The 8,036-nt window shown below is 44.8% G+C and overlaps 1 long non-coding RNA gene across 1 annotated transcript; it reads left to right on the top strand.

Annotated features, from left to right (window-relative positions):
- The first annotated feature begins 3,304 nt into the window (after window positions 1-3,304).
- On the top strand, window positions 3,305-7,229 carry LOC311600299. Its single transcript, XR_014780204.1, has 2 exons — window positions 3,305-3,998; window positions 6,960-7,229. It is a non-coding gene; the product is annotated as an uncharacterized lncRNA (long non-coding RNA).
- The last annotated feature ends 807 nt before the right edge of the window (window positions 7,230-8,036 follow it).

Here is an 8,036-nt window from a genome sequence, read left to right as displayed (position 1 = left end):
ACTTACTAATTTATAAAACAGACAGGAAGCTGGAGGTAAGAGGACCAAGAGTCGAAGGCAACTCTTCAGCTACTGTGAGTCCGAGTCCAGCCAAGATTATATGAGACTTTGTCTAAGTATCGATTCTCCTCCTAAATAATGTATTTTTGTGGACTTTTTGCCTTACACATTTTCTCAAAATTTAAACCATTCTTTATGAAAGATACCAGATGTAAACTAGTACTCTAATAGACTTGCTCCATCGCTTTAATAATAAAAAGCTTTCTGGAGTGGAAAGATTGCTTGAGTCAGTAACAGTAATTCATTCACTGGATGAGCAAGAAGATCTTACTTAGAGCCCTAGAAACTGTATAAAAACACTACACATGGGGACACACACTTGTAATCCCAGCTCTGGGAAGGTAGAGACAAATGAATCCCAGGGGAGGGATCTCGCCCTTTCCAGTGAGTTGCAGGCAAATTTAAAAAGACAAAACTGGCTGACTGTGGTGGCACATTCCTTTGATCTTGGCATTCAGGAGACAGAGGCAGGTGGATCTCTGTGAGCCCAAGACTAGCCTGGTCTACAAAGCCAGGTGTAGACCAGTCAGGGACGCATAGTAAGACACTGTCTCAACTAAAACACAACACAACACCAAAGCATTGGAGGAACTACCCTGAGAATGACCTCTAGTTTCGGTAGCCATGTACATCCAGGTGCACCGCCCCCCCACCCCACCCTACACACACCCCAACACGGCCTGGCGAACTTCATCCCAAGGTTCTAAGAGTACAATGAGCAAATGCTCAACTCTGTCCCTGATATGCACAGCTTCAGCAGAAGACATTTCCTATCTGCTATGTGGGCGTGGCCCTGCCCAGGGCTATATGAAAGGACAATCCTACTTTGCCCCTCTCCACCCCCTTATTCTTCCTCTCTCTCCCCTCTCCTCTCTCTTCCTCTGTCCCTGTCTCTGTCTCTGGCCCTCTAATTGATATCTATAAAGTGTGCTAGGGCTATGAATTCAATTGTTGGTACACAAATTGAATTCTATAGAACACTGGCTTTCCTCGGAGGTGTCTTAGGCCTCTTGGGAGCCACGGGAAAAAAGCCTTGCGCACAGTATCCTAGGACCCACTTTACTCAGAGCTGCTCCACTGACCCCTCTCTCAGCTGGTATTGCAGCTGTTACAATATCACATCTGTAGGCCGAAAGGATGCACGACCACAGCTGTGGACTCAAAGTGCAATCCAGTTCTTTCTAGCAAAGAGTCTCAGAGTTCCTCCTTTTGCAATTATGGGCACAGCCCTTTAAATATTATACCTCTGCCTTTTATTCGTGACAAATCCAAGGGAGCGGCAATTTGGAAAGCAGTGGGGAGGAGAATGAGCAAATTGGATTAATTCTCATGCTGAATATTAATGCAGTGCCACAGAAAGGTGTTTCATAAAATTCAAGGGAGTTAGGAAAACATTTTGTCCTTCTCAGGAGTTTAAATAGCACCATTTCAGAGAAGTGGTTTGAAACTGCAGATGTGTGTACTGGGTCCAACAGGCAGGCCCACTGCACCTGACCAGGGGAGTTTCTCTACGAGGCAAGATGTCTAGAGTTCATGATTGTTTCAGGAGCCCATGAAAACATGTTAGTTTAACAATACATTATTATATACATTATTACATATATACATTATTATAAGGATAACTAGATGAGCCCCTACCTCTGCTGGGTTCAGAGTGGATGCCGAGACAACTCACTTCAGACACAGAAGCTTAAAACATAAGCTTTATTTTCCGAGCTCAGGGAGGTGACCAGTTCAGGATCTGAACCAAGTCCTGCAAGGGAGATTATACAACATCTTTAAAGAATAGAAACACCAAGCAAAGTAGGGGTGGTGAGCTGCAGTGTTATCCAACTGTATTTTCACATTATGGGTTAAACAAGGGGGTTTCTGTTGGAGTCTGGGTCTGATTCAGGACACCTGGCCTCAGGCCCTTCACTCATCCTCCTAGACATTTGGTCTGGAGCTCGGAGTGATAACAGAGCAAAGGAGTGGGCCACCTGTGCTTAGTTAATTATGGCATAACAGGCAGTTGGTTATATATTTTCATTATTTATATATCTTGGTTTAGATAACATCAATTTCTATACTCTTTACCAGCTCACAGAAAATATTTAGAGAAGTGAGATAGGAATTCGTTCCCGGGCTTGGGTACATGAACTTGTTTGACTCTGCCAGCAAGATGAAGAAATTGTCCTTGAAATGGCTGGACTCAGATGACTGTCTCCTTACAACAGAAGCTGTTCAGCTATTGGGATGTCCCCAGCTCCCTTAGGGCCTGGCATCTTGAATTTAGTTTTTCCCTATGATTAATGGAGTCTGAAAATGAAATGGTAGTACTAAAATGTTTCTTTTGCTTGTCCCCAACACCTCAAAAATTTATATATTTAATATATTTTGTGCTTTATTTATATTCAAAAAAAACTTTTTTTGTTTTTTCAGACAGGGTTTCTCTGTGTAGCCTTGACTATCCTGGACTTGCTTTGTAGACCAGGCTGGCCTTGAACTCACAGCGATCTGCCTCCCTCTGCCTCCCAAAAATTTTTATACATAAACTTTTGAGGTAGAGACTCACATAGCCCAGGCTGTCCTTGAATTCAACTATGTACCCGAGAATGACCTTGCACTTCCGGTCATCCGGCCTTTGCTTCCTGGACTGTGGTGTCATTTCTGTTTTATGCAGTTTTGCCATTGAACACAGGATTTCAAACATACTAGGCAAGCAATCTACCAACTGAGCTACATTCTCAAGCAATAAAAATACATTATTAAGTAATTATCTAAGGAGGAAAGAATCCACGATAATCTCTTAATAGCATAATGTAGTCCTATACCTGAAACAAACAGTACAGAAAGGTCACAAAGGGGACCAGATGTACAGGCTCTGCGCTCACCCCAGACTCTCTTTGATGCCGAATCCCCATATTGTGACATCAACTTATTTATGTCAGCAGCCTTCCCCATTTTTCCTGGTGATAATTCCAGCACTTGGTTAATAGCACTACAGAATTTTATGTATGAGATAATGGTAGCTACAAGGTACCAGATATTATGTTATATAAGGTTTATTAAATGAGCATGGGTAGAAGGAAAGCGGGGAGGGGTACCCCAGACAGAGACAGAGACAGAGACAGAGACAGAGACAGAGACAGAGACAGAGACAGAGGAAGTGAGGGGAGAGAGAGGAAGAGTAAGGGGATGTAGAGGGCAAGGTAGAATTGTCCTTTTATATAGCCCTGGGCAGGGCCACGCCCACATGGCAGGTAGGAAATGACATCACAGATAGCCCGACTGAAGCAAAATCCTAACACAGAACCTTTCTCTTCAGACTGTAGCAGCAGATCCACAGCGAGGTCTCAATTGCAAGCTAGGTGGAAAGGCCCAATTTCAAGTCTCATTTCACCCCCAACTGAATCAGAATCTGTATTTTTTTTTTTAATGTAACCGCCACTCCTGTATTTGCTTATAAAAATGTGCAGAGTGCAGATGATCCAGATGTAGAGAACCCAGGGCTGCAAATTGAAAAAGAAGGCTTTGGGAACAAGAGCAATGCCTGTGGGTAGCTGGGATTTCCTTAAGAGGACAACAGAGCTAGAGATGCCGATCGCTGGGGGGAACCTAACATTGGTGCCACGTGACTTGGATAATAAACCCAGAGGTGCTCTCTGTTGTCTTCACGGTGGAATCCCATGTCCCTTTACGGTCTGTAACATGTTTCTGTTGTCTCCTCTCCTATTTCCCCGCTGCCTCAGACTAACCTAGCCGCTCGTCTCGGGCCACCTGTGGAGAAGCCTTTCCAAACAGCTTCTCAAGACTGCCACCTTTCCTGCGATTCTAAGCTGAGACAAATTTCGGCTGGCTGCTTCGTTCTCTCCGGACACCAGAACACCAGCTTCTGTCCGCATGGCTTCACTCCCCCCTCCCCCAATGGAGCGGCCTGCCTGCCTCATATATTTTTGGTAAGCTGCCTATAAATCTCAACTCCCATCATCCACCGGCTTCTCTGGGGTTACCGCACGCAACTTTCCTCTGATTGGACTGGGTATCCAAGGCCCCGGAATGCGCAGACTGCCTTAGATGGTCTCCTTTGATTCCAAGGGAGGCCAATAACAGCCATCCTGCTGGGCTCTTTGAGGTTCCCTGCCCCGCTAGCCGCACGCGTCTCTATTTGGTCTGTTCCTGCTGTGCAGGCCACACAAAGCTGGGGTGGAACGGGCTGCTACAGCTCCGCTTCTCTGTCTGCACTGCGCTCAGTCACCCTGAGTTTTTAAATCTGCCGCTATGCGGTAGCCGGCATGTTAAAGGTACAGCCTTTCCCCTCCATGTCTAGCCACATGACCACTAGCTTCCCGCCCGCTGCCCTGGTCCCTCCCCCTTCCCATTGCAGGTAAGCCGGAGCATCAGTGGATTTGCACATGCGCAGCCCTTACTCTCTAAGCCCTACCTGCCCAAGGGTGGGTTAGGAAAGGCCAGGGGGTGGAGTCAATCCCCTTCATGCAGTAATTGGCTCCAGACCTCCGTCTGCGAACTCTCAGCTTTGCTAACTCCCTTAATTATAGACTAAAAGAGTTAAATACACCTGGCTCTTGGCAAAAAAAAAAAAAAAAAAAAAAAAAAAAAAAAAAAAAAGGCCGCCTTTTCTCTAAATCTATTTTCCAACTTTAAAAAAATAAAAATTGTCTCTAATTTTATTTTCTGCTCTCAAAAAAAAAATTGTACGATTGTTTATTGGGTATACAATTGTTTATTGCCTATGTTATATCCTGATCCAAAATGTGGTTTGTTACTAATTTATGCTTTTCCTAATTCCTAGACAAGTAAATAAACGCTGTTTCTCCTGTCATCAGCTAACCTGGATTCAACCATTCCCAGCTAATGGGTTTTTCTTTTTATAATGTTCTACTGTATTAACATCCATTTGTTTGCAATGTTAAATTTTAAATCACTGCCTTAAACCATGTTTAGCCTAAAATTCTAAATGTGGTGTTATTATCATACAAAACTGTTCCCTTTTCTTTTATGAACTGTGCTTTTGGACTGTGTTTATGTTTCTAAGGTTCCAATTTAACATAAAACCTAAAGTCTTAGTCTTTAAGTATTAAGATAAACTATGAACAAAGATGTCTATTTAAATATTCTTAAGATAGACAAAACTGTGGTCTCGGTCATATTAATTAAAAGACTGAGGATGTGTCCTGAGCCCCCATATGGGAACTGGTAAAATCTTTAAGACCCGAGAGAGGCCTTCCCGACAGGCGCAGTTACAGCAAACTATACTCCAGGCCTTAGCCACAGCCCCTGAGGAAAAACAGAGGTCTGCAATACCCTTCCCGCCAGGGTCCAGCCTGAGCCAGCTCTGCCAGGAGCCTGTGTCAGATGCAGCCGAAAGGCCACATGGTCTCACAGCTGCTGCAACTAGAACGGGACACTACTGGCCCCACTGCGTTGTCTGTTGGCAAATCTGGCCTATGGATGTCACTGCTCACACGCATGCTTGTTCTCCATGCCTCGTCACTGGAGGTTCAACCAGCACAAGAGCTGTGGACATTTCCAGCCTTCAAGCTCCTTGACCTGTTGGAATACAGATGGCTCTTAGATTATTCAGCAGCCTCGCCAAACCCAGCGTAATGCTACAGGTCTGTTTTAACCTCATACTTGGGTTACATAGTCGCATGGCCAGCTTCTATCATGGGAGACTTCAGGTACCTTCCCAGCCCTCTTCCTATGCAGGAGACCAAACGGTCAGGTTAGAAACAGTCTACCTTGTTACCATTCTTTTAGCTAAAGGACAGTGGCTGCTCACAGCAGTTTCACCTGTATCTTAAAGCTTCCAAGAAGGTGTTTTAAGAACGTGTTTTAAATTGGTAAATGCAAGTTATGAAGGTCAACACGTCTAAAGGATGCTTTATTTCTTCCTGTTGCCATGCTATTATTGTATTGACACTGATCAATGGAGCTCTAGTTTATTACTCTAATTAGCATAAAACAGTCCACTCTACACTCCTACCATAGTTCCAAGATTTTAAATTTCCTTTGGTTCGTCTTTTTCTTAAAATGTCTCTCATTGTACTGTTCATGCTTTAACACAAAGCTCTCTTCCCAAGCCTCTAGTATGCTACATGTCTCCTGCCTTTTCCTACAGTGTGTACATGTCTAACAACAGTAATGATACTAAATTTATCTGCCCTTATTCTTGTAAGCTACAGGAAATCCATCTCTCAGGTCAATGGAGTCCAGATAAGTATTGTCAATCCAAAGCCTAAGTTTCTCACCTATCGCCTATCTCTAAGGGTAGGATTCCTCCCCCTTTTCACTGGTTTTGGGACACCCCTCTCCCTAACTACCCAATTGCCACCTTTCTACACCCAACACCAGCTGAGAACCCTGGTCTTCACGACTGGCTGTTTCTTCTCCCTAACCTATAACTATAGGACTTTTTCACCGGGCGAAACTGCTGCTTCTGCTACCACTGTTTCTGCTTCTGCTGCCGCCACCACTGCTGCCCATGACAAACAGTCCATTCGCCATTTCTCCAGGCTCCTCTGGGATGCCTTCTGAGAATTTCAAACCCTAACACACACATTAAGGGCTTCTAAGCTTACATGCCTCTGCAACCAAACTTGGACAGATCCAAAACTAAACTACTTTAATTATTGCCAGCAATCAGGTAAAATGGAAGGAAGCTCCCTATATCCAGACCTTTTCTTTGCTCTCCCGTGTTCAAGCATTTCCTAGGGTAAAATGAAAGGAAGTTTCCCATGTCCAAACCTTTTTTTTTTTCCTCTCCCAACATTTTCATGCATTATCAACATTGTCTCTTCCCTTTTCTCTTTGCTCTCCCAAGAGTTTCAAATGTACACCTAAAGGGAATTTTCTCCCTAACCTGCTAACTTTGTCTTCTGCCCGCATATATGTTCCAGTATCCTGCCAGACTTCTTACATCTGGGACATCATCAAAGCAGCTACCCACAAGTGCTCCCGTCCAACCTCAGAAAAAGTGCCAGCTGGACCTGCATTGTTCCTCCTTGCTGGGCCTGCACTGCCCTTCGCAGCTGTAGATATTCTCAGACCCTGGACAACAAATACAACAGCCTATTCTTCTGGAACCTGGCCAACATTTAGCTTTCTAAACCCCCTATCACCGCCCTACTGTCAGCAGGAAGTAGTTAAGACGATTGTTTCACCCCTTGTCCATTTGCAAAAGACTGAGATGCTGTGCTCTAGGCCCAGGACAAACAGCTCCAGGTTCTCCCAGCACTCCTCGGTCCTTATCTGCTGCAGGACATGGCTGACGTAGCCTGCCCTCCACCTTAAACTTTCAGGGCAGAACTTTTCCTTCCCCTTCACTATGTAATCTGGACATTTTGTTGCTATTGCTTTTTTCTCTCTCTCTTTTCCTCTTACATGAAAGCCAAAAGCTGTTTCCAATAAACCTACATTTATATACTTTATCTTATATGAAAACAATCCAACGTTCCTCATTTTTGAATTACAGGAAAAGGTAGGAATGTTAGGATTCTGCTTCAGTCCACCTACCTGTGATGTCATTGCTCACCTGCCATCGGGGTGTGGCCCTGCCCAGGGTCTTATAAAAGGATAGACCCTCCTCATGGCCTCTCTCTCTAACCCCTCCGTTCTCTCTCTCTCTCTCTCTCTCTCTCTCTCTCTCTCTCTCTCTCTCTCTCTCCCTCTCCCTCTCCCTTCTCCCTCCCCCCCCTCTCTCTCTCTTTTTCTCTCTCCCCCCTCTCTCTCTCCATACCCCTACCTGCTCTACCCTCTTACTTTCTCTCTCTCCCTGGGGTACCCCTCCCCTTTCCTTCTCCCCCTCCCCCATACTCACTTAATAAACTCCTCTACAGAGACTCAATAATCTTAGAGCATACATAGGGGGAAGAAGTCTCCCTCAATCACAGACATAGGGGAGGGGAGAAGGGGGGAAGTGGGAGGGAGGGAGGAATGGGAGGAAACAGGGGAAGGGCTAACAATCAAGATGTAAT

This window comes from Acomys minous, assembly GCF_964271855.1.
Source record: "Acomys minous genome assembly, chromosome: 6".
Taxonomy (NCBI): domain Eukaryota; kingdom Metazoa; phylum Chordata; class Mammalia; order Rodentia; family Muridae; genus Acomys; species Acomys minous.
This window is presented reverse-complemented; position numbering and strand designations above follow the sequence as displayed.